At 38.7% G+C, this 27563-nt stretch overlaps 2 long non-coding RNA genes across 2 annotated transcripts; one reads left to right on the top strand and one right to left on the bottom strand.

Moving 5' to 3' along the window:
* Positions 1–5597: 5597 nt before the first annotated feature.
* Positions 5598–26001, top strand: LOC127533668 (uncharacterized). Its single transcript, XR_007941426.1, has 2 exons — positions 5598–6147; positions 25558–26001. It is a non-coding gene; the product is annotated as an uncharacterized LOC127533668 (long non-coding RNA).
* Positions 7380–17568, bottom strand: LOC127533665 (uncharacterized). Its single transcript, XR_007941423.1, has 5 exons — positions 17406–17568; positions 16457–16636; positions 15706–15885; positions 14342–14526; positions 7380–7528 (listed from the first exon to the last, which is right to left on the bottom strand). It is a non-coding gene; the product is annotated as an uncharacterized LOC127533665 (long non-coding RNA).
* Positions 26002–27563: the final 1562 nt, after the last annotated feature.

Below are 27563 nucleotides of genomic sequence, written 5' to 3'. Positions count from 1 at the left end.
GAGGCCAACTTTACATCCTTCCCTGAATTGCCTGAGAAGACCCTCTTAGAAAATATAATGTCTCCACCGACTTCACAAAATAACATCGGCTCAATTTACAATCTTCTGCTCTCATCACAAATTTCTTCCCTCTCATTTTGAAGGACACATGGGAAAAGGAGCTCGGGCTGGCACTAAATGAGGACTGGTGGGAAGAGTCACTACTTAGAATTAGCTCCACCTGCACCTGTGCTCGTATGAGCCTGATTCAACTTAAAGTGTCATATAGGACTCATTATACTAAGACCAGGCTGAAGAAATTTTTTCCTGACTCGGACGATAAATGTATCAGGTGCTCTCTTTCCCCTGCAGACCACACGCACACATTTTTCTCCTGCCCTAGGCTCGGCCCCTTCTGGTCGTCATTTTTCAGCTCCCTTTCTATAATTTTGGGCACTCCCCTGTCCCTATGCCCCTTAATACCTATTTTTGGTGTATCACCGGTGGACAGGTTCAATAAATACCAAGCCGACCTGGTTGCGTTTGCTGCCCTCATAGCCAAGTGACGTATACTTTTGCACTGGAAGAGTCCTAATCCCCCTGACACGACCTCCTGGTTGAAAGATTTAATGTCTTTTCTTCATTTGGAAAAAATCAAACTCACAGTCAGAGGATCAGTGAGAAGATTTCACAGAACTTGGGACCCCTTTCTTTCCTATGTTAACTCTCTAACCTTACTAGACTTTCAAAGCTAACTGTGACTTCTCTTTCTCTCTCTCTCTCTCTCTCTCTCTCTTTATTCATTTATTTATTCATTTACTTATTTACTTTTTATTTATTAATTTCATTTACCTTATGAATGTTCTATTATTATTTTTCATTATGGCAATCATTGTTTTACTGCTTAACTGTTGCTGCTAACCATTAATATTGCTTATTCTGTTTGTTATTAATTTCAGCTATTTTTTTTTCTAAATTGTTATTTCTTTTATTTATCCTGTGCAGTGAGCATAGGCACACCTGGGTGGGTGGGTGGGATGGAGGGATATTTGTGTTTTGTCTGTCACTCAGGTCATATTCTGTTCAATATTCTCTTGTTAAGATGTTGGGGGGGGGTAATGTCAGACTTCTCACCTGGAGATTTTCTTTATTTTCGTACACTGTTCATGATGCTTTTTAAAGTCTGCACGATAAATATATCTGATAAAAAAACTGTGCCTCATGTCACAGCTGACATTTTTAACATTTGAGAGATAATACTATTTAAACACAGTCCTTTGCTAAATGCAACACCAGACATCAAGGCATCCACAAGTTCCAATTCATGAGGCTACTATAGTAGTAGGGTGAGGATTTTAAACAGTGCAGTAATTGCAGATGCAAAAATACAAAACATCAGTTGGATTCCAGGAGAGGATGCTTGGAAAGTGAACACACACACACACCACACACACACACACACATATTATACACCGCCTGTCAAAAGTTTTAGGACACTTTCTCATTAAAATAAAGTAGAACCTGTCCTACAACTTTTGACAGGGGGTGTATCTACCAAATCTGGTACACATATGCAGCACATCAGGCCGAACAAAAAAGTCAGTGACAGCCACATTTCAAACCCAACAGGAAGTGAGCTATTTTGCGTTGAATGTCAGATTTTGCCCATTTTTAATTTTTTCTAGAGCGAACTCCTCCTAGGGGGAAACTCCAATTCACCTCAAATTCAGCCAGTACATACAGGAGGCCTTAATGATCCAAAGTTATTAAAATCTTTTTCCAAAGTCGAAGGGCGTGTCCGTGGCGGCCTCTGGAATTTTGATTCTTCGCCATGAAATTTCAAATGCTGTGTAAATGCCCTGAACATGCTCCAAAAAGTGCTATATAAATACAGCCATGTACCATTTTTTTACCATTTACATGTATGATCAGAGTCCTGCCCTGATCACATCCATATGATGAAATACACCCCCTGTCAAAAGTTGTAGGACAGGTTCTACTTTATTTGAATGAGACAGTGTCCTAAAACTTTGACAGGGGGTGTATAAATGAAGTGAAGTATGAAACTATTCACTCCACTTGGAAGTTTGCCTTGTTTATTTTCTTTTCAACACTGAAATATAATTAGACTTGCTAATCTTGACAAGAATTCACGAAACAGATTCTATCATGTCAAAGTAAAAAACAGATTTCTACAAAGTAATATCAACCATTCAGAAATATAAAACATAACATTGCATAAGTTTTCATCCCTTTCCAGTCGGCATTTAGTAGACACACAATTGGCTGCAATTTCAGCATTGAGTCTGTCTGGACAGGTCTTAATCACTTTTGCACATCTGGACACAACAATTTGACTCCTGTCCTCCTTGCAAAAGTGCTCAGGCTCTGTCAGTTTGCACAGGGATAATGAGTGAACAGCACTTTCCAAATCCAGCCACAAATTCTCAGTTATATTGAGGTCTGAGCTCTGATTGGCCACTTCACAACATTCACCTTGTTGTCTTTAAACTATTTCTGTGTAGCTTTAGTCTTATTGTCTTGTTGAAAAAAAATCTTCCAAGTTCTCTTCTCTTGTAGACTGCATCAGGTTGTCCTCCAGAATTTCCCTCTGTATTCCTGCATTCATTTTACCGTCTACCTTTACAAACCTTCCAGGGCCTCCTGCTGAGAAGCATCCTCACATCATGATGCTGCCACCACCATGCTTTACAGGTCTGTTTGTGATCATGTGCAGTGTTTGGTGCCCACCAGACAGCATCTAGTCCACAAAAGCTCAATTTTGGTCCGGAACCTTTTTCAGATTGATTTCAGAGTCTCCCACATGCCCTCTGGTCGAACTCTGGTTCCTTTCTTAAGGATGAATTTAACTATACTCAAAGGGATATTCAGTGACTTTTCACATCTTATTATTTTCAATGCCCTTTTCAGAAAGTTGCTTGGAGTGGTCTTTTATGTTCATTGTGGACCAGTGACTGGACCTTCCACCTGAGACACATTATTTGCACTCAGATGGTTTCCAGTTCACTAAATTTGTTCCTTCTGGCACTAATTGGTTGCACTTGTGTTGAATTCGATGAGTCACTTTAAAGGTAGTTAAAAAATACACAATTTTATATCGACATTTTTTAAAAAATGTAGTTAATTCTGAACTTTTTAGAAATTCTTGTCAAAAAAGCCCAATTCACTTGACCATGATTCAATGTTGAAAAACAAAACAAGGGGAACATCATAAGACATTTCAAGTATAGACTTAGTATCATGAACATTTATTTTGTTTGTCAAATAAAGTTTGACATAAGATGAGTAACAGGCAATTCATCAATTGTCTTCACTCCTCTCAGCACATTAACAAATGCAGGTAGAACTATTACTTATAAAACTTTGTTCAAGATGAAAACAGACTGAGGGTGTAGATATGATTTTATTTAAATGAGCGCACAGAACTAAAATACATAACTGCTCCTACTCTTCATGTTGGATGTCATCATGTTTGTGTGCTCAGATTTATCACATCCAACTGGTTAAAACACTTCATCCGCAGGCGGGGAGGTTTATCTCACCATCAATACACTGCTGACGCATTTCCAGTGTGCCGACAGGTCTTGTTCCATAGATACATGAGAATGAGAGGAAACCATTATGGGGTGCATACAGCTTTTCTTGACCACTATATGCGAAATAAATATTGCGTCTTCTCATGACATCTTTATCCACAATGCAGGGCTCTGCAAGAGATTACAGAAAATTAATATTAGTAAATTACAGAAATGTACAGCACACCAAATTATTGCTACTCTCTGTTAGAAAGAAATATCTGAGGCCAGAGAGAGAAACTATTATTTAAATTACAAGATTTTAAACTAGCACAATCTGTAAAAAACCTGGAGTCAATTATTTTTGACTCTGAGCTGAATTTTATCCCACATATTAAAAACATAACAAAAATAGTTTTTTTTTTTATCATCTTAAGAACATAGCCAGAGTCCGCCCGTTTCTCTCTCAGGCCAGCATGGAGGTGCTAATGCATGCTTTTATCTCCTCTCCTTTAGACTATTGTAATGCCCTGCTCTCTGGTCTTCCCAAAAAGAACATTTTAAATCTACAGTTACTGCAAAACTCAGCTGCATGCGTGCTGACGAGGACCAGAGAGCGGGAACACATTACACCAGTTTTAAAGTCGCTGCATTGGCTCCCCGTCTGCTTCAGGATCGATTTTAAGGTTATTTTACTCGTTTTAAATGCCTTAACAGCATTGCACATTCTTATTTGTCCGATCTCCTTTTAACATACCGACCCTCGTGGACCTATATTGTTTTTAATGTTTTTAAATGTTGTACAGCACTCTGCATTACATTCTTTGTATGAAAAGTGCTTTATAAATAAAGTTTGATTGATTGATTGATGCTTCAAAACAAATCAATAGCTAATGCTGTCACAATGCTCAACATACAGAGCAATTATAACTTGCCAGCAGACTGTGATGTGACTGACTGTTTTTTTCATTTCATTGTTTTTTCGGTTAGTTAAGGACCTCCATACATAAGACTTAAAAATGCAGATAGTAAACTTTGCCAAAAAAATTAACAACAAAAACTTATTCTTTCATCTTTCATGTCTATTTCAATTAACTCTTTAAAAACCAAAGCATTTTTTAACATTTCCACTGACTAGAAGTGTTTTCCTACAGTAAGGCTGTATTAATACTTGAAGAATACTGAAATAAGTGTTGTAGCATTCCCACACCAAACAACATGAATGCCACTGAAGTCAAAAGCTGTGATGCCACCTTCCATGTTAACTGAGCTTCCTCTAAAAATGTGAACTAGTTTGTACTCCGATTTCATTCAGAACAAAATTGTCACCTCTCTTCAAGAAAAAATATTGGTTTGAATCTACAAGCAGTAATATAATCAATGCTGTTAACAAGGAAAGCCTTTTGAGTCTCGACTAGTTTTAACTGAGGCGTTCCCCAAGGATCAGTTCTGGAACCAGTTTTAGTCTCTGTGTCATTTTGGTCACATTTTCACAATCATATTCTTTCATCAATCTTTTTTTTTTTTCTTTTGCAGATTTACTGTACCTGCCTGGAGAACTGGTGATGGATTCATTACTCTTATTTTGTCTTCATTTATTAATAATGAGTAATAAAGAGAGGTACCAGACCTTCTCTGCCAAGACCTCATAGTTATCAAATAACCTGTTGGAGAATCTGAGGATGACTGAGTCCAAACACACTTTTAAATGTGTCTACTGTGCCAGCCATTAATGTTATTTCACTTAGTTTGTAATGACTGTGATGTGCAATGGCTCTGTGTATGATTAATAGATTTTTAGCACTTTGACAGACCATGCAAACCAAAATCAATTTTACCGATGCAGAATCTTAACAGATCGTAGTATAAAAATATACATGGAACTGTAACTTACTGAGGCATCTCATCTGTCCAATCCATTCACCATTTTTGCAGGTCTTGAACGGCCCACCCTCCATATGGTAAACATTCTGACAGATGTATTCAACCCTTGCATTATGATTATACTGGAAGTCAACAGTTTCCTTGGTGTCTCCATCTGCAAGAGGTGGAGGTTTCCCACAACCCACAAGAGCTACAAGACAGAGGTCAATCACAGTGAAAGTACAAGTTTATGTGGTGTTGTGTCATAACTATTACATTTTTATATGTTTGCTGCCATGCGCCGTGGACTTCAAACTTAATGCCACTGTAAACAGTTATACTTGGTGTTATCTCTGTGAATTATCCCAATAATGACATGTGACACCTGGGTTTTGAATTGACATTTGGTATTAATCAGTGCTCTTTTTATCCTAACTTCGGTCACACTGTGATGTTTGTTCAAATTTAGGTGAGAGAAGTACATAGTGCACTTAAGTAGTACTTTTAAGGGGAGTTTTTATTCCTTTGTTCAGGAAAACACAAAAACACAAGTGGACACAACTGTCCAGAGTAGGACAACCAACAGATTCAGACTATTTAACTTTAACCATGTTGGACAATCAGAGACCTCAAAAATATTATTGGTTCTGGTCAGCTACCAGCAATGCTGCATGGAGAAATGAGGGAACTGTATGTGTGGACTAATTCTGACACCCGTTTGTCAGTACAGTGAAACAGTAATTGTGTTTTAATGTGTAAACATGTACAGGTCCTGTTAGCAAAGTCAGCACCAGGACTATTTTGATAACATCTTCAATTGCACAAAATTGCCTCATGTACGTATATAAAGAAGGTAATGGTGCACACTCTTACATGACAAATAAAAAAACTCAATTTTCTCTGTTCATCAATACTGCTGTTCTGAAATTCTTTGTCTTGGAAGACATATAGAAAAAATTATGTTTTAAAAAACAAACATGTATGTGTGGACAAGTCCAAAGTGAGTATTTGTCATGTGACTTTTATTTTGCGTATCATAACGTTTTCTTAAGACTCTACTGGCAACTACATTGTCAAACCCAAATACTTCCACACACGAATTCCCCTGATCACCCGGTCAACACATCTTTGCTCACAATAGCAGGTGAAATTTACTAACCTGCAGTCATTCACATGCAACTTACAACAAAGAAAACATTAACAACACCAACTCTATCCTGGAAGAAAAAACTGTTGCTGTTATGCTTTAAATTGGCATTTCTCACAAATTCTAAATTGGTAAAACTCTGCTGTGGTTTTACAGTCCAACACATACTGAGATGAAATTTTCAACACAAACAAACTGTTCTTCATAACTGTTCATGCAATGCCTTGTAAAATGCAGGTAAACTGGGTCAATCAAGCCCTCAGACCTCATAGAGCATTGTGGGAAATATCTGAAACTGGGTTCATGGATTACTTTTTTTCTCAACATTTTTAATAAGGAGTATGAGGAGTGGAAAAGAACTGACTTACTTCCACATGTTGGAAACGAATCACTCCACTGTCCATTTGCCAAACATACAACTGTTGCATTCCCTTGAATAAATTGTCTGTCTCGACGGCAACGAAATGTTAACTTGTGTCCCGTTGGAAGAGGATGGCCTGATAAAGGTGGGGTGACGACTACGTTGCCTGGTATTCCTGAAACTTTACATGTGTCTGTTTTGAAGAAGAGAAATTGTTTAATCAAGAGATTTCTGCTGAATAAACATCAGCATTTTAGAGTCAGTGGAATGTCAATCTGTGTCAACCCATTGCAACTTTTACTCTGTAGACAAATTGTCATGAGTGTTGTAACTCATTTCATTTAAATTGAACAAAGGTGCAGTGAATGGATAGAGAGATCACTTAATAAAAATTTCAATCTACAAATGTGACTTGAACAGATTTATTCCAAATACTGAATAAAGTGAACGTACCAGAGCAGGTTGGGATGGGGGCACTCCACTGTCCAGTTGGTAAACATTCTGTTTCATTAGATCCACCAAGTTGAAGCTCACCGCTGCAGTCAAACTGTAATTTATATCCAACTTGAACAGGTTCACTTGCTGATAGTATTCCAGTTACAATAAGATCAGGATGCAGAACACCAACTTCACAAGTAATATCTGAAAAGAGCAAGACAGATAAAATCCACTTAAAAACTGCAAAGTTTAGTTCATGAATTCATATCCCCATTTTCATGTCCTTGAAGAATAATTAAAAATGACATGAGTAAGTGGTCAGGAAACATGGAATTTTCCACTTTGTGCTTTAGAGGAAAGAAGCATTTTTTTTTTAAATAATTGTCGATATCCAAAGTGAATAGTGAAGAAAGAATGGCATATGAACAAAATCATGAGTATAAATGAAAAAAATAAATAAACAGGCAACAACACAGAAATCTAAAGGAAATGAAAAGGTCCCAAAAGAGTAGGATGGGTGTTTAAGGTTGCACAGCACAAAGTCTTTAGATTGAACAATTTAATGAAGGCCAGTGTCATTGCCATTACCATTGTGGAGTTCACATTCAAGATATAGGACACAAGACAATGATTGTTTTTATGGGTTTAATGAGTGTGGTTTTGAGGCTGCCATGTGCTGCCATGTGGAGCCATGGGTTGTTTGGTGGCTTCTCCTTGCAGAATTGGGTGAGTTTAATTGAGTTTAAGTGCAAGGATTAAGTGACTGGACTTTATAACTGAATGCCTGTTGAAGTGGGTGTGGGGCATTGCTTTAATAATGCATAAATTGAAAAGTGTGACAAGACTCACCTCTCCTTTGTAACTGCAGGTGTTCCTTACAAAAGAGTCCCCATTAGCTGGAACATCTTTTCTAAGGTTCTGGGAGGAACCAAGTGTAAGTGAGGAGAGAGTGAGAAGAAATCTCTTCAGGTGATAATATAAATATTTTACCTGATGAGGATGTTGGTAGTCATTTTTAGGAAATAGATATCCAGTTTTAATGCTTGTTATTATAGTTGAAATTAAAGACATTGTATTTTTGTGAAATTCTTGTGTTTGATTATTTTTGGGGGCTGCACAGTGGAGTAGTGGTTAGCACTTTTGCTTTGCAGCAAAAAGATCCCCAGTTCAAATCCCAGGGTGGGCCTGGGATCTTTCTGCATGGAGTTTGCATGTTCTCCCTGTGCATACGTGGGTTTTCTCCGGGCACAGTCCAAAAATATGCTGAGGTTAATTGATTATTCTAAATTGCCTGTTGGTGTGAATGTGAGTGTGACTGTTTGTCTGTATATGTAGCCCTGAGACAGACTGGTGACCTGTCCAGGGTGTCCCCTGCCTTCGCCCGAGTCAGCTGGGATAGGCTCCAGCACCCCCCGTGACCCTAGTGAGGATAAAGCGGTGTATAGAGAATGGATGGATGGATTATTTTTGGTTAACCCTTATGTTCAGTGGCGTGCACAGACATTTTGGGCGTTTTACCTTCCACAAAAGTGTTTCTGGCAATATTTGCAATTGTGACATTTATTAAGCTCGGAGATGGATCTCTCAAGCACAGTAATTAAATCTACTTTGCTCAGTGATATCCTTAAAATATCACAATCAAATCATGCTATGTCCAAGTATTACTCAAAACTTATACAGCAAAATTGTAATTTACCACTTGTGTTAAAATGTATCTGGGAGACTGACCTGAGGCTGTCATTTAGTGAGTGAGAATGGCTTAAAGTATGTCAGAATTTCAAAACTCTATCAATGGATTCAAGGATAAGATTAATACAATTTAAAATAGTTAATCGTAACTACTGGACACCAACAAAATTACATAAACTAGACCTAAAGAACACACCAAATTGTTGGAAATGTCAAAAAGACAGTGGAACCCTGCTTCACGCTCTGTGGCAGTGTTCCAAAATCTTAGAGTACTGGAGTGAAATACACAACTGTATTAGGGAAATTACAGGTGACGGTTTTGAGTTCTCTCCCAGATTATATGTGCTCGGAGATCCAGCAATTGTAGATGGATGTCAAAACGCTTCATTCATACAAACAGCAATAATGATAGGCAGACAGATTCTGCTAAGGGAATGGAAGAACTCTAGAATTCCACCCTTGAGAGATTGGTTCTGTGAGCTGGGACGAGTGGCATCCTTTGAACGGCTATTTTATAGGATGAACAACAGATGGGAAGAGTACAATGCAAAATAGGGAAAATATTTTTATTACATTAGGCATTAGGTAATATCTTAACGTATGTGTGGCACTTCTTTAAATGTGATAGTTTCTTTTTTGTTAGTTTGTTTTTTGTGTTTTTTTTGTTGTTGTTTGGTTTTACATGAGTGTGTGTATTGGGTGTTGCACCTACATGGATGATGTGCATGACCTGAATGTAGACGGAGATGCAGTACTCAATATTGTGGACTGTGTGGATTTCAAAAGCCTGGAAATCTATATACAGCATATGAATGTGCAGACTTGAAGGTTTCCTTTGAAAAACGTGTTGTAAATTACATACACTCCAAGAAAAAAAAAATGAAGTCAGTGAGAGTGAGAAGAGAGGAGAGGAGTGCCACAACACACCATTTAACCATTTTGGCTGTTTGTGTACTTTTAATGCTATGTTGGTGAATAAATGCCAGGTTGACCTGCATCTTATCTCACCTCAAGCCTCCTGTTTTATCCAACCGCAAAACAGCCATCCTAACAAGCTTAAAGTTCATCAGAGTGTGATATCTTTTGGAAGTTTGTTGTGGTGCACAGCGAGTGAATGCTGCTTGTAAAGGTAGAGAAGAAACATTTGAAGAAAGACAGTCAGAGATGTAGTTTGGTCCCTAATCCCTGATAGCAAGCAGCAATACTTCATTAAACTCTATTCTTTTCCTTTTTTGAACCCAGTCTCAATCGTAAGTTCACCCCAAAAACACAGAATTGACCTTAAACATCTACAACAACTACAGTTCCAATTAGCATTTTTTACAGGTTGATGACTATAATGGGGCCAGCTGTGTTTGAACTAAACACTCTGGATTCCTTGGCCTGCTAAATCACCAGATCTAAATCCAATTGAAAACCTGTGGAAAATCATCAAACGTAAAGTGGAGAACCACAAGCCAAAAAACAAAGCAAATTAGTTTGACTATATGCAATAGGAATGGGCTGCTGTGGCAGCATAACAATGTCAGAAGCTGGTGAAGAACATGCCAAGACGTATTGCTGCAGTCATCAAAAACAATGGTTATGGAATCAAGCACTAACTCCTATGTGTATCATGTGACAAAAATAGACAGAAAAGAAAACATGGAATGCCTTAAAGGGGACATATTATGCAAATCTCTCTTTGTGAAAGTTTTCTTATAGTAGTGTGCAGTAGCCTCATTATGAGGATCGAATTTGAAAACTGTGTGTTTCCTCCCTGCCTTGCTACACCACATTTTGTGAAAATGCCTGCTCAAAAGGCCAAGTTTGAGTTGGGTCCGATGACAAAATAAGCGGATTTAACTCCTCCCCCTGACTGTGCCCCCCCCCGGCATGGCCGCACTGTCCTACCAGCGTGCATTGTCCTGGGTGAGGGAGGGGGTTCTGGAGTCGCGGTTCCCTCGCAGCGCCACTCTTCTCTCGTTTCCCGGAGCTCGGCTTCTCAGTGTGGGCGCCGGGCAGTCTTGTGCGAAGTGACCAGGCTCATGGCACCAGTAGCAGCTGTCTGGAGAGCGGCGGCAGCGGCGCCGGGTGGCTCCCCGCTCTCGGCTGGTGGTGGCCGGCTGCTGGCTGCCGGAGCATCTCTCCTGCTAGCGGCTGCTGCGGCGTCGGCTTCGCCGCCTGTGGCGGCCCACCGTTTCGTCAAGGGGCGGCGGGTTCTTGGTGTGGTGGAGCTGTCAGGGATTACGGGAGCGAACTCTCCGCTGGCCGGCTCTTTTCCTCTTGGGTTTGTTCCCAAGAGGCGGCTCAGTCCCTCGGTGACAGCTTGTTGTAAGTCGCGTCCTCTCCCAGAGAGGGGAGGGGGAGTGGGCACAGACAGATGCTTTCATTTGCATACCTGGAAGCAGGCTCAGAAACAGCCTGTTCTGAGGAGGGCTGGTGAGAGTGACTTTTTCGACCGCTGAAACTCTGAACAAAGGATGATTTTGGGGCGAACAAACTTAAATATTATGTTTTTGGGCTTCTGAGACCTATATGATGTGACTGAAAAATAGCATAATATGGGACCTTTAAAGCACTGCTTTTGGCTGCACAATGCCATAGCTATGGATGTAAGAACTTAAATGATTTGGTTATTATCAAGAAAAGCATGGTAAATGTGTAAATATCAGCTCTTAAAGTCTTGTGAGTTATTTTTGTTGTTTTCATTATATTTGTAGAAACAAATACCTTTAGTTATACCAGGCATTAAAATGAACAAGAAATTGAAGAAAACAAGGGTGATGTAGTAATTTTTTCAATGACACTATGTATGTATATATATATATATATATATATATATATATATATATATATATATATATATATATATATATATATACACTGACAGTCAATAGAAACTTTGAGGTAGAAATGTACGCAGAATTCTACTTGTAGGGGGGTTGTAATTATTCATTGTGGATTTACTGATGATCTAGTGCCCTGGTAGTTGAGATAATGATGAGTTGTCATTTTGTCATGATTCATTACACATGGGTTGGTCACTTTGCAAAAGTGAACCAAATACACACCAAGCAATACTCAGTGAGTATCTGCACAATTTGAGAATGGGTTTTGAAGGCCTATATAAAGGCCCAAAAAAGGCCACCATTGTTACTCCAGTGAACAGCATCATGCCGCGTCTATCACATGAACAACGTCTCCGGGCACTGGGTATGGTGGAGGCCGGTTTGAGCTACAGTGATGTAGCCAGGCGTATGGGCTGTTCCCAACCCACAATCAGAAGCCTGGTCCAAAGCATGCGCCGACGGATTGCTGCCTGCATCGAAGCAAATGGAGGCCATACTCAGTATTGACTGTTGTGACTTTGTGTTTGGCAGGCGCTGTTTTCTTTTGTGAAATTCTTTATTTTGAAATCATTCTTGAAACTTTAGATTTTTGTTTCTATATGCCAATATGCTAAACAAATGATTCATATGAAGAAATCCAGTTTCGGGCTTCAAAATAAAAATTATGTACATCGTCAGATTAATATTTAGTAGTCCTGCCATTAGCACCCAGTAGAGCCCTAATCCAGGCTGGCATGTTCTCCAGGTTCCCCAGAAGGGAGCAGAGATCATTGTGCCATCACCAACAGTGAAATGACAAACACCAGCAGCACTCATGTATCCCCAAACCCTGATACTGCCTCCACCATGCTTGACAGTACTGTACATGCTGGACATCATGCTTCTCCTGGCCTTCTGTGTACCCTCACATTAGCAGGAGAAAGATAAAGCTGGACACTGGACTCATCTGTCCACAGAATCTTCTTCCAATGCCTGGCTGTCCAGTTCTTGCGTGATTGGGCCCAACGATGCCCCAATCACACTGCCCTGCTTCTGCAAATGCACTGTTCTGTTGAGGTCAAAGCTGGCTCTTTCAACAAGATAATGCCCCTTGCTACACATCCAGGTCCAGTAGAATTTAGCTGTAGGAGCACAGTATCCAGATCTGAGAGTGGTCAGCTCAATCCCCGAACATTAGCCCCATTGAAAATCTGCAGTGGATTATCTAAAGGTCTATTTCAAAGCGCAGACCAAAGAATGTAGAAGAATTAATAGCAGTCATTCAAGAAGAATGGGACAAAATTACCCCTCAACAGTGTCAAAGGCTTCTGGGGAACATGCCAGCCACAATTACAGCTCTGTTGTGTGCTAATGGCAGGACAACTAAATATTAATTTGATGATGTAATGCTTTATTTATTTTTTGCTCAGATTTGAACATATTCTCTGTTATTTGTTCATTTGATACTGACAATGTTGAGAACTGACATACTGAAACTGTCAAGAATTGAGCTTTGTTAGTCTTTCTTGTAAACAATACACAAGAAAAACAAAAAATGCTCATATTTGTGTCTGTCTAATGCAGTCACACCTTTTGAAACACAGAAAAAGATTTCCCGACAAATATTTCATGATCATATTTGAGATTGTCTAAAAATTTCAGGGTGTCCGAAAACTTTTTTCCACAACTGTATGTCACGCTTCATGCCACACATAATCTCATATCTCACATAGAACACTTCCTCTGTATCAAGGCTCTGTAACAGCGTCTTGCCACATGTTCTCTGCTTGTATTCCACAGACCGCTGATCCCGAGCATGCAGTTGAGAAGGTCATGAATTCAGAGGAAAGGCGACATGCTTGTTGCATCACATCGGCATTTCATTAAGTTCAAAGGCAGTGACTCCACTCATCTGCTCCCATCGAGAGAGAAATATTGGGGTGCTGTGATCTCAGGGACTGTCTGTGTCATAGATCGTTCCAGAGACAGAGTCATCACCCAACACAAATGCAAATGCGTAAATAGTTAAATCTGACGAAGCATTGTGTCTAAATGAAGGTTTTACAGCGGCCGCGCCAAAAGTCTGGACTTCAATCCAATTCAGATGCTGTGGCAAGGCCTTTAGAAGGGCAGATTGTGCTGGAAAAAACATTTATTGTGGCTAAATTCAAACTATTCTGCAGAAAAGAGGGGACTGAAATTGCTCAATCATGATGTAAAAGACTGATCACAAACTATTGCAAATGTTAAACTGCAGTTGTTGCTGCCAAGGGTGGACCAACCGGTTTTAGGGGGGTAATTACTTTTTTGCAGGGGTATTATAGGTTTTAAATAAATCTTCAATAAATCCTCATTGAAACTCTGTATTTTGTGCTTTGTGGGTCATCTCTGTCTCATATCAGATAAACAGAAGTCTGATGATCTGGAACATAGATGTGAGAATATGCAACAATAGAAGACATCAGAACAAATATTTTTTCACAGTTCAATATAATGAAGAAATTAAAAGTGAACATACCAGAGCATGTTGGGAAGGGGGCACTCCACTGTCCAGTTTGTAAACACTCAATTTTTTCAGACCCATTTAGTGTCAAGTCATTGCTGCACTGAAACTGTAATTTATGTCCAGTTTTATTCTTTCATTTGGTGGTGGTAATCCAGCTACAAAGAGACGAGGATGCATCTTGCCAACTTGACAAGGGTCTGAAAAGGATAAAACATAGTATCCAGTCAAAAAACTATATGATTCATTTTACCATCAACATTTTTCTGTTTACTTCGGCTTTACAGAGCTTCATGGCACATTAGTTGATAGTTTTCCCCCAACTTGTTACTTTACTGTTTTGGTAAGCGTTAAATGTCTAAAAAAACATTGTATACTACAGCTGATTTTCTATATTATGATGCAAGTTTGGCATAGCCAGGCTTTGTTTGTGTAGTTTGGATCAACAAAACGAAAGCCCCAGTCAGAGATGACAGATATCATGAAAGTGGTTCTCAACTTTCTTTGTTAACTGCTTTCTGCTTCGGACTCTGTGCTTTTTCACATAAAAATAAGCCTTTAACATGTCATGTGACTCTTATAAATTACTGAGTGCCATATACTTCAGTCATCAGGTTGTTATAGTGTAGAGCTACAAGGAAAAAAATGGCTGCAACTGATTGCAAATGATGCAATAAAGGAATAGCCTATGGGTAGAAAACTGTGATTTATGTTCTCATATGTTATTTTACCAATCAGTTCAGCTACTTACTTCTACCTGACAGCTTCACAAAAAAGCGGTTAAACTTTAGACTCAATATATTTATATGTATTGTATTAAAGTACATTTAATCTAGACAGACATGATTAGAGAGAAGCTTATGAACATCATTTGGCATTTAGTGCTCAAATATTTCTCTGGAGTTGGTGGAAGTCAGAATAATTAAAAAAAGAAAACAAGTTGGATTTTGATTTGGAACTTGGAACAAATACTCCACAATTTATAATGAGGTACATCCTGAAAAAGGACAACAGTCTTCATTTTTGAGAAGATTTGTTTTGTTTGTGTGTAAGAGATGATACTGAAAAAAGAAAGTATGATTACAGTGCCAAAGACAAGTATTCATCATCTCCAGTGCTTCTGCGAAGTTCATGTTAATGCAACGCTATTCAATTTAGACTTGAAGCGTGCCAGATAGGTTAGAGAAATGACAGCGTGCCTTTTCTTAAATATGAAAAAAATTGCCACCACATTTTAGTGATGAAGGGCTAAAGAGATTTAAAAGTTGAAATACTTTCTGTTTTTATATCTTGTCATGTTGTTATCATATGTGATATATTTACATCTAAGGGGCAACACCTGGTGGTGAAAGAGAAGGACAGAAAGATGTTTAACTCACAGTAACATAGTCCCTGGCTGACTGCCAGCCAACCCTCACTCGCACATACATATTTGATGGTCAGCTCTGACGTATAACCAGGTTCACAAGTAAAATGGATCACGTCTCCTTCTTGATATTCGGCTTTTCTGGTTTCATCTGTCACATGGGCGTGAGGAACATCTGGGAGCACTGAACATGCTAGCAGCAACAACAACAAAACAAGAGTCAGACCAGAAAAGAAGAGGAAATTACACACACTGTCACAATGCATGAATTAATATGAAAGGGGGTTCGGTGTCATGTCGGCTCTGTAATTTGAGTCTCAAATGATGCACAAAACACAAATGTTGTATTAAATACATTCATTTCTTTTAAAATAATATTTGTCTGTAGCCTGTTGGTTCTACATGTTTCAAATAAAGTGATGTTCCAATGGGATAGTATTCAGACACTGATGTTGAGGCTAGCAGTTTGATAGCAAAGGTCTCACTGTGTGAATCTTCTTGAAAATCTGACTCTGAAACAGGAATCCATCCTATTAAGTGTGAATGATCAAAATGTCAGCTACAAGGTTGAGCTTTATTGTGATTACATAAAGCAGAATGGCACGTTAAAGTGCAGTTTAGTGTAATATTTAGGGCAGCTTGTAGTGGTTTGTAGTCGTGGGTCCTGTATCGGGACATAATTTCAGTGTATGGATCTCAGAAGAGATCTTTCTCTTACAATAATTATTCAAGTGGCGAAAAAAACATAAAACCATTTTACTCACAGTAGCACATTCCCCGACGGACTGCTAGCCACCCTGCCCCTGTGCAGACATATTTTGAAGTGTGGTCTGATATATAACCAGATTCACAGGTGAAATGTATCACGTCTCCTTCTTGGTACTCAGCTTTTTTGGTTTCTTCTGACACATGAGCATGTGGAACATCAGGGAGCTTTGAACATGCTGAGAAACAAACATGGTGACACGAACAAACTCCAATTATTCGATTATTTTGTCTCATTTGTTTGCCACATGTACAAATGTGTACATTGTAGCTGTGCACACAACACAACTGTAAAACTAAAGTCTTCACAACACTGAAAAGCTGCTAATATCTTTATACAAAGTAATTTAAAAATATATTTTAACTGCAGGTACACAGTTTTTGGATACACTCTTTATTTATCTGTTTGTAAGCTGAAGTAATACAATGAATTCATGACATAAAACTCATTAAGAAAGTTTAAAAGGCAGCATTGAACCTTAGCTAGCATGTACAAGCTTGTAATCTTGCAACAACAGCAAAAAGAAATATTGATGAAGACACTATGCAGTCACAGATCACATGAAGTATGCCCAAATATTTTACACTGACTAAAGTCAGGGACATACATGCACAGAAAAATAAGTATTCTAAAATCCACAACGGATACCAATTTAGAAAAAATAAACATTTTATTCTTCACATTTGCTTTTTATTGCCCATAAATACCAGGTTATGGAGTTTCTAGTCAAAAACACCATAATCTAACAAAACAAATTTACTTTAAAGACATCTTCCACACATATACACAAATTCTCCTCTAATGCCTAAAATCTAATGAGGACATTTTCACTGGAGTCTGCTCTTTGTGTACAACGTAATCTGACCTCAACTCTGTCTGTTTTTACACAAAGATAAGTCATAAATAATTCATGCAATTTTAAATAAAAAGAAGACAGTCCAACTTACCATTCTGTGACGAAGAGAGTTCCACGTTCTCCCACAGCTGGAGAAACAGAAGGGTTAAAGACAGCTTCATTCTTTTGCCAGTCGTTGTTTCCTGAGGAGAGTTTCAGTTTGTTTGCTAACAGCTCCAGTTCTGATGGAGTACAGAGGGTCACAGCATGGACTGCCCAGTGGGACGGTACACCTGACGTGTTGCAACGTATCAGCATAAACAGTTTGTCTGCTGACATTCAGCTCAGATTATCTGTATCTGTGTCCTGTCACTCAAACAGAAATATATGAAAAAGTGTTGGTGCTTAAGATTATTTCAGGTCTTCTACTACTGCTTTCAGCTGGGCTCACTAACACACTTTTCTACATAGAAGTCCTGTGGAGGAGGATAGGGTGGATGGTCGGCGTACTAAGCCAAAGCGTACTTTCAGCATGTTCTCAGGTTTAGTTTACTAAAAGATTTGCTTAATGTTGGAAAGAGATGGTTGTTTGGGTTAATATTTAAATATTCAAATTAAAAAATTGTGCCTCACAAAGATCCCACTTTGTGTGGTAGCTATAGACCAATTAGCTTGCTTAACCACGACGTCAAGCTATTGGCAAAGACATTGGCGCGCCGGCTGGAGACCTGCCTCCTTGACATTATATCGGAAGACCAAACAGGTTTTATTCTGGGCCGCCAGCTATCATCCAGTGTGCGTAGACTTCTGAATGTGATTCTAACTCCCTCTGCTTCTCTGAATCCTGAGATGGTCATTTCACTCGATGCGGAGAAGGCATTTGATCGGGTGGAGTGGGGTTACCTTTTTTCAGTCCTCCAAAAATTTGGTTTTGGCCCTAAGTTCGTTTCTTGGATCCGTCTTTTATACTCTGCTCCAGTGGCTAGAGTCAAAACGAACTCAGAAATTTCACCGTCTTTTTCTCTTTCCCGCGGCACACATCAGGGCTGCCCTCTTTCGCCCCTGCTTTTTGCACTCGCTATAGAACCTTTGTCCATAGCCCTGAAGAGGTCCACATTATTTTCAGGTATAATCAGAGGAGGCATTGAGCACAGAGTACATTGTACACTGATGATTCATTGTTGTATGTCCAGGACCTAGTGAACTGTGTAGACGGAGTGGTGAACCTGTTAGAGACCTTCGGAGTGTTTTCTGGCTACAAACTAAATATTGCAAAAAGTACATGTTTTCCTCTTAACCAATTAGCAAAGCTGATTTCCCCTGATGCACTACCCTTCCGTTTATCTCTTAGTGGCTTTAAATATTAAGGTGTCAACATCTCCCACTCCTTCAGCTCACTACATAGGAACAACTTTGTGGAACTGACCGAGAGGATCAAATCAGACCTTCACAGATGGAGTGTGCTGCCTCTATCATTGGTAGGCCGCGTCGAAACAATTAAAATGAACATACTACCTCGGCTTTTATTTCTCTTTCAAACTCTCCCTATCTTCCTCCCTAAATCTTTTTTCAAATCTCTAAACGCCTCTTTACTTTCTTTTATCTGGGCAGGCAAGCCCCCCAGGATTCAAATATCGATCCTCCAAAGACCCAAATGTGATGGGGGCTTGGCACTTCCTAATATGCTGTTTTACTACTGGGCTGCCAACCTCCAGAGGCTTAAAACTTGGTATCACACCCCTGACACCATATGGTGTCTCATAGAAGCTAGCTCCTGCACTTCATCTTTACCTGCACTGCTTTTTGCTTCACTTACATCGCAACCTTCTCAGTATACCAACAGTCCGATCGTTCTCTCTTCACTTAAAATCTGGAAACAGTGCAAGCAGCATTTTGGATTAAGGTCTTCCTCTGTCCTGTCCCCTATCTGTAATAATCACCTTTTCTTAATGCTTTTAAATTGTGGAAGGGGAAGGGACTGGTCTCTTTTCTTGATCTTTTTTTGAACAAAACATTTGGTAGAAGGGAAAGTATTGCTGCTAAGTTTGGCCTGTCGCTACAGGATCGATTTAGATATTTCCAACTTCGCAATTTTGCTAAGGCCAACTTTACATCCTTCCCTGAATTGCCTGAGAAGACCCTCTTAGAAAATATAATGTCTCCACCGACTTCACAAAATAACATCGGCTCAATTTGCAATCTTCTGCTCTCATCACAAATTTCTTCCCTCTCATTTTGAAGGACACATGGGAAAAGGAGCTCGGGCTGGCACTAGATGAGGACTGGTGGGAAGAGTCACTACTTAGAATTAGCTCCACCTGCACCTGTGCTCGTATGAGCCTGATTCAACTTAAAGTGTCATATAGGACTCATTATACTAAGGCCAGGCTGAAGAAATTTTTTCCTGACTCAGACGATAAATGTATCAGGTGCTCTCTTTCCCCTGCAGACCACACGCACACATTTTTCTCCTGCCCTAGGCTCGGCCCCTTCTGGTCGTCATTTTTCAGCTCCCTTTCTATAATTTTGGGCACTCCCCTGTCCCTATGCCCCTTAATACCTATTTTTGGTGTATCACCGGTGGATAGGTTCAATAAATACCAAGCCGACCTGGTTGCGTTTGCTGCCCTCATAGCCAAGCGACGTATACTTTTGCACTGGAAGAGTCCTAATCCCCCCGACATGACCTCCTGGTTGAAAGATTTAATGTCTTTTCTTCATATGGAAAAAATCAAACACACAGTCAGAGGATCAGTGAGAAGATTTCACAGAACTTGGGACCCCTTTCTTTCCTATGTTAACTCTCTAACCTTACTAGACTTTCAAAGCTAACTGTGACTTCTCTTTTTCTCTCTCTCTCTCTCTCTCTCTCTCTCTCTTTTATTCATTTATTTATTCATTTACTTATTTACTTTTATTTATTAATTTCATTTTACCTTATGAATGTTCTATTATCGTTTTCATTTATGGCAATCATTGTTTTACTGCTATAGCTGTTGCTGCTACCATTAATATTACTTAATTCTGTTTGTTATTCATTTTCACTATTTTTTTTCTTCAATTGTTATTTCTTTTTATTTATCCTGTGCAGTGAGCATAGCACACCTGGGTGGGTGGGTGGGTGGGTGGGTGGGGACGGAGGGATATTTTGTGTTTTGTCTGTCACTCAGGTCATATTCTGTTCAATATTCTCTTGTTAAGATGTTGGGGGGGGGATAATGTCAGACTTCTCACCTGAAGATTTTCTTTATTTTTGTACACTGTTCATGATGCCTTTTAAAGTCTGCACAATAAATATGTTTGATAAAAAAAAATTAACATTTGAGAGATAATACTATTTAAACACAGTCCTTTGCTAAATGCAACACCAGACATCAAGGCATCCACAAAGTGAGCATCTCCGAGTCTGAAGTTCCAATTTCATGAGCCTACTATAGTAGTAGGGTGAGGATTTTAAAAAAGTGCAGTAATTGCAGATGCAAAAATACAAAACATTAGTTGGATTCCAGGAGAGGATGCTTGGAAAGTGAACACACACACACACACACACACACACACACACACACACACACACACACACACACACACACACACACACACACATATTATACACAGCCTGTCAAAAGTTTTAGGACACTTTCTCATTCAAATAAAGTAGAACCTGTCTTACAACTTTTGACAGGGGCTGTATCTACCAAATCTGGTACACATATGCAGCACATCAGGCTGAACAAAAAAGTCAGTGACAGCCACATTTCAAACCCAACAGGAAGTGAGCTATTTTGCGTTGAATGTCAGATTTTGCCCATTTTTCATTTTTTTCTAGAGCAAACTCCTCCTAGGGGGAAACTCCAATTCACCTCAAATTCAGCCAGTACATACAGGAGGCCTTAATGATCCAAAGTTATTAAAATCTTTTTCCAAAGTCGAAGGGTGTGCCCGTGGCGGCCTCTGGAATTTTGATTCTTCGCCATGAAATTTCAAATGCTGTGTAAATGCCCTGAACATGCTCCAAAAAGTGCTATATAAATACAGCCATTTACCATTTTTTTTCACCATTTACATGTATGATCAGAGTCCTGTCCTGATCACATCCATATGATGAAATACAGCCCCTGTCAAAAGTTGTAGGACAGGTTCTACTTTATTTGAATGAGACAGTGTCCTAAAACTTTTGACAGGGGGTGTATAAATGAAGTGAAGTATGAAACTATTTACTCCACTTGGAAGTTTGCCTTGTTTATTTTTCTTTTCAACATTGAATCATGGTCAATATAATTAGACTTGCTAATCTTGACAAGAATTCACAAAAGAGATTCTACCATGTCAAAAAAAACACAGATTTCTACAAAGTAATATCAACCATTCAGAAATATAAAACATAACATTGCATAAGTTTTCATCCCTTTCCAGTCGGCATTTAGTAGACACACAATTAGCTGCAATTCCAGCATTGAGTCTGTCTGGACAGGTCTTAATCACTTTTGCACATCTGGACACAGCAATTTGACTCCTGTCCTCCTTGCAAAAATGCTCAGGCTCTGTCAGGTTGCACAGGGATCATGAGTGAATGGCACTTTCCAAATCCAGCCACAAATTCTCAGTTATATTGAGGTCTGAGCTCTGATTGGCCACTTCACAACATTCACCTTGTTGTCTTTAAACTATTTCTGTGTAGCTTTAGTCTTATTGTCCTTATGGCAAAAAATCTTCTCCCAAGTTCTCTTCTCTTGTAGACTGCATCAGGTTGTCCTCCAGAATTTCACTCTGTATTCCTGCATTCATTTTACCGTCTACCTTTACAAACCTTCCAGGGCCTCCTGCTGAGAAGCATCCTCACATCATGATGCTGCCACCACCATGCTTTACAGGTCTGTTTGTGATCATGTGCAGTGTTTGGTGCCCACCAGACAGCATCGAGTCCACAAAAGCTCAATTTTGGTCTGGAACCTTTTTCCGATTGATTTCAGAGTCTCCCACATGCCCTCTGGTCGAACTCTGGTTCCTTTCTTAAGGATGAATTTAACTATACTCAAAGGGATATTCAGTGACTTTTTACATCTTATTATTTTCAATGCCCTTTTCAGAAAGTTGCTTGGAGTGGTCTTTTATGTTCAGTGACTGGACCTTCCACCCGAGACACATTATTTGCACTCAGATGGTTTCCAGTTCACTAAATTTGTTCCTTCTGGCACTAATTGGTTGCACTTGTGTTGAATTCGATGAGTCACTTTAAAGGTGGTTAAAAAAATACACAATTTTATATCGACATTTAAAAAAAAATGTAGTTAATTCTGAACTTTTTAAAAATTCTTGTCAAAAAAGCCCAATTCACTTGACAATGATTCAATGTTGAAAAACAAAACAAGGGGAACATCATAAGACATTTCAAGTATAGACTTTGTATCATGAACATTTATTTTGTTTGTCAAATAAAGTTTGACATAAGATGAGTAACAGGCAATTCATCAATTGTCTTCACTTCTCTCAGCACATTAACAAATGAAGACAGAACTATTACTTATAAAACTTTGTTCAAGATGAAAAAAGACTGAGGGTGTAGATATGATTTTATTTAAATGAGCACACAGAACTAAAATACATAACTGCTCCTACTCTTCATGTTGGATGTCATCATGTTTGTGTGCTCAGATTTATCACATCCAACTGGTTAAAACACTTCATCCGCAGGTGGGGAGGTTTATCTCACCATCAATACACTGCTGACGCATTTCCAGTGTGCCGACAGGTCTTGTTCCATAGATACATGAGAATGAGAGGAAACCATTATGGGGTGCATACAGCTTTTCTTGACCACTATATGCGAAATAAATATTGCGTCTTCTCATGACATCTTTATCCACAGTGCAGGGCTCTGCAAGAGATTACAGAAAATTAATATTAGTAAATTACAGAAATGTACAGCACACCAAATTATTGGTACTCTCTGTTAGAAAGAAATATCTGAGGCCAGAGAGAGAAACTATTATTTAAATTACAAGATTTTAAACTAGCACAATCTGTAAAAAACCTGGAGTCAATTATTTTTGACTCTGAGCTGAATTTTATCCCACATATTAAAAACATAACAAAAATAGTTTTTTTTTTTATCATCTTAAGAACATAGCCAGAGTCCGCCCGTTTCTCTCTCAGGCCAGCATGGAGGTGCTAATGCATGCTTTTATCTCCTCTCGTTTAGACTATTGTAATGCCCTGCTCTCTGGTCTTCCCAAAAAGAACATTTTAAATCTACAGTTACTGCAAAACTCAGCTGCATGCGTGCTGACGAGGACCAGAGAGCGGGAACACATTACACCAGTTTTAAAGTCGCTGCATTGGCTCCCCGTCTGCTTCAGGATCGATTTTAAGGTTATTTTACTAGTTTTTAAATGCCTTAACAGCATTGCACATTCTTATTTGTCCGATCTCCTTTTAACATACCGACCCTCGTGGACCTATATTGTTTTTAATGTTTTTAAATGTTGTACAGCACTCTGCATTACATTCTTTGTATGAAAAGTGCTTTATAAATAAAGTTTGATTGATTGATTGATGCTTCAAAACAAATCAATAGCTAATTCTGTCACAATGCTCAACATACAGAGCAATTATAACTTGCCAGCAGACTGTGATGTGACTGACTGTTTTTTTCATTTCATTGTTTTTTCGGTTAGTTAAGGACCTCCATACATAAGACTTAAAAATGCAGATAGTAAACTTTGCCAAAAAATTAACAACAAAAACTTATTCTTTCATCTTTCATGTCTATTTCAATTAACTCTTTAAAAACCAAAGCATTTTTTAACATTTCCACTGACTAGAAGTGTTTTCCTACAGTAAGGTTGTATTAATACTTGAAGAATACTGAAATAAGTGTTGTAGCATTCCCACACCAAACAACATGAATGCCACTGAAGTCAAAAGCTGTGATGGCACCTTCCATGTTAACTGAGCTTCCTTGTCACCTCTCTTCAAGAAAAAATATTGGTTTGAATCTACAAGCAGTAATATAATCAATGCTGTTAACAAGGAAAGCCTTTGAGTCTCGACTAGTTTTAACTGAGGCGTTCCCCAAGGATCAGTTCTGGAACCAGTTTTAGTCTCTGTGTCATTTTGGTCACATTTTCACAATCATATTCTTTCATCAATCTTTTTTTTTCTTTTGCAGATTTACTGTACCTGCCTGGAGAACTGGTGATGGATTCATTACTCTTATTTTGTCTTCATTTATTAATAATGAGTAATAAAGAGAGGTACCAGACCTTCTCTGCCAAGACCTCGTAGTTATCAAATAACCTGTTGGAGAATCTGAGGATGACTGAGTCCAAACACACTTTTAAATGTGTCTGCTGTGCCAGCCATTAATGTTATTTCACTTAGTTTGTAATGACTGTGATGTGCAATGGCTCTGCGTATGATTAATAGATTTTTAGCACTTTGACAGACCATGCAAACCAAAATCAATTTTACCGATGCAGAATCTTAACAGATCGTAGTATAAAAATATACATGGAACTGTAACTTACTGAGGCATCTCATCTGTCCAATCCATTCACCATTTTTGCAGGTCTTGAACGGCCCACCCTCCATATGGTAAACATTCTGACAGATGTATTCAACCCTTGCATTATGATTATACTGGAAGTCAACAGTTTCCTTGGTGTCTCCATCTGCAAGAGGTGGAGGTTTCCCACAACCCACAGGAGCTACAAGACAGAGGTCAATCACAGTGAAAGTACAAGTTTATGTGGTGTTGTGTCATAACTATTACATTTTTATATGTTTGCTGCCATGCGCCGTGGACTTCAAACTTAATGCCACTGTAAACAGTTATACTTGGTGTTATCTCTGTGAATTATCCCAATAATGACATGTGACACCTGGGTTTTGAATTGACATTTGGTATTAATCAGTGCTCTTTTTATCCTAACTTCGGTCACACTGTGATGTTTGTTCAAATTTAGGTGAGAGAAGTACATAGTGCACTTAAGTAGTAGCTTTAAGGGGAATTTTTATTCCTTTGTTCAGGAAAACACAAAAACACAAGTGGACACAACTGTCCAGAGGAGGACAACCAACAGATTCAGACTATTTAACTTTAACCATCTTGGACAATCAGAGACCTCAAAAATATTATTGGTTCTGGTCAGCTACCAGCAATGCTGCATGGAGAAATGAGGGAACTATATGTGTGGACTAATTCTGACACCCGTTTGTCAGCACAGTGAAACAGCAATTGTGTTTTAATGTGTAAACATGTACAGGTCCTGTTAGCAAAGTCAGCAGCAGGACTATTTTGATAACATCTTCAATTGCACAAAATTGCCTCATGTACGTATATAAAGAAGGTAATGGTGCACACTCTTACATGACAAATAAAAAAACTCAATTTTCTCTGTTCATCAATACTGCTGTTCTGAAATTCTTTGTCTTGGAAGACATATAGAAAAAATTATGTTTTAAAAAACAAATATGTATGTGTGGACAAGTCCTAAGTGAGTATTTGTCATGTGACTTTTATTTTGCGTATCATAACGTTTTCTTAAGACTCTATTGGCAACTACATTGTCAAACCCAAATACTTCCACACACTAATTCCCCTGATCACCCGGTCAACACATCTTTGCTCACAATAGCAGGTGAAATTTACTAACCTGCAGTCATTCACATGCAACTTACAACAAAGAAAACATTAACAACACCAACTCTATCCTGGAAGAAAACGTTTTTGCCGTTATGTTTTAAATTGGCATCTTCTCACTAATTCTAAATTGGTAAAACTCTGCTGTGGTTTTACAGTCCAACACATACTGAGATGAAATTTTCAACACAAACAAACTGTTCTTCATAACTGTTCATGCAATGCCTTGTAAAATGCAGGTAAACTGGGTCAATCAAGCCCTCAAATCTCATAGAGCATTGTGGGAAATATCTGAAGCTGGGTTCATGGATTACTTTTTTTCTCAACATTTTTAATAAGGAGTATGAGGAGAGGAAAAGAACTGACTTACCTCCACATGTTGGAAACGAATCACTCCACTGTCCATTTGCCAAACATACAACTGTTGCATTCCCTTGAATAAATTGTCTGTCTCGACGGCAACGAAATGTTAACTTGTGTCCCGTTGGAAGAGGATGGCCTGATAAAGGTGGGGTGACGACTATGTTGCCTGGTATTCCTGAAACTTTACATGTGTCTGTTTTGAAGAAGAGAAATTGTTTAATCAAGAGATTTCTGCTGAATAAACATCAGCATTTTAGAGTCAGTGGAATGTAAATCTGTGTCAACCCATTGCAACTTTTCCTCTGTAGACAAATTGTCATAAGTGTTGTAACTCATTTCATTTAAATTGAACAAAGGTGCAGTGAATGGATAGAGAGATCACTTAATAAAAATTTCAATCTACAAATGTGACTTGAACAGATTTATTCCAAATACTGAATAAAGTGAACGTACCAGAGCAGGTTGGGATGGGGGCACTCCACTGTCCAGTTGGTAAACACTCTGTTTCATTAGATCCGTCCAGGTGAAAATCCCTGCTGCAGTCAAACTGTAATTTATATCCAACTTGAACAGGTTCACTTGCTGATATTATTCCAGTTACAATGAGATTAGGATGCAGAACACCAACTTCACAAGTAATGACTGAAAAGAGAGACAGATAAAATCCACTTAAAACTGCAAAGTTTAGATTATGAGTTTATGTCCCAATTATTATGTCCTTGAAGAAGAATTAAAAATGAAATGATTCATTAATTCCATGCCAGGAATCTTGGAATTGAATCAGTTTTCCACTTTGTGCTTTAAGGGAAGCAAGTTTATTTTTATAGTTGTTCATGTCCGAAGTGAATATTGAGAAGAAAGAATGGCATATAAACAAAACCACATGTGTAAACGAAAACAACAACAACAACACAGAAATTTAAAGGAAATGAAAAGGTTCCAAAAGAGTATGATGGGTGTTCAGCACAATGTCTCTAGATTGAACTGAAAGTTAATCAGAGTGTGATATCTTCTGAAAGTTTGTTGTGGTGCACAGCAAGTGAATGCTGCATGTAAAGGTAGAGAAGAAACATTTGAAGAAAGACGGTCAGAGATGTAATGTGGTTCCTCATCTCTGATAGTAATCAGCAATACTTCATTAAACTCTGTTCTCTGAGGCACTTGAAACCCAAAATGAGGCCTGAGAGCTGGTGTGATGTGTTTATCTTAATAGGACTTTAGCAGCAGCTTTCTGGCAATTTCTTTGTGGAAACTTGACAAAAAAAA

Source organism: Acanthochromis polyacanthus, chromosome 4, assembly GCF_021347895.1.
Source record: "Acanthochromis polyacanthus isolate Apoly-LR-REF ecotype Palm Island chromosome 4, KAUST_Apoly_ChrSc, whole genome shotgun sequence".
Lineage (NCBI taxonomy): Eukaryota > Metazoa > Chordata > Actinopteri > Pomacentridae > Acanthochromis > Acanthochromis polyacanthus.
The sequence above is the reverse complement of the archived record's forward strand: the minus strand, read 5'-3'. Positions and strand labels throughout refer to the sequence as shown.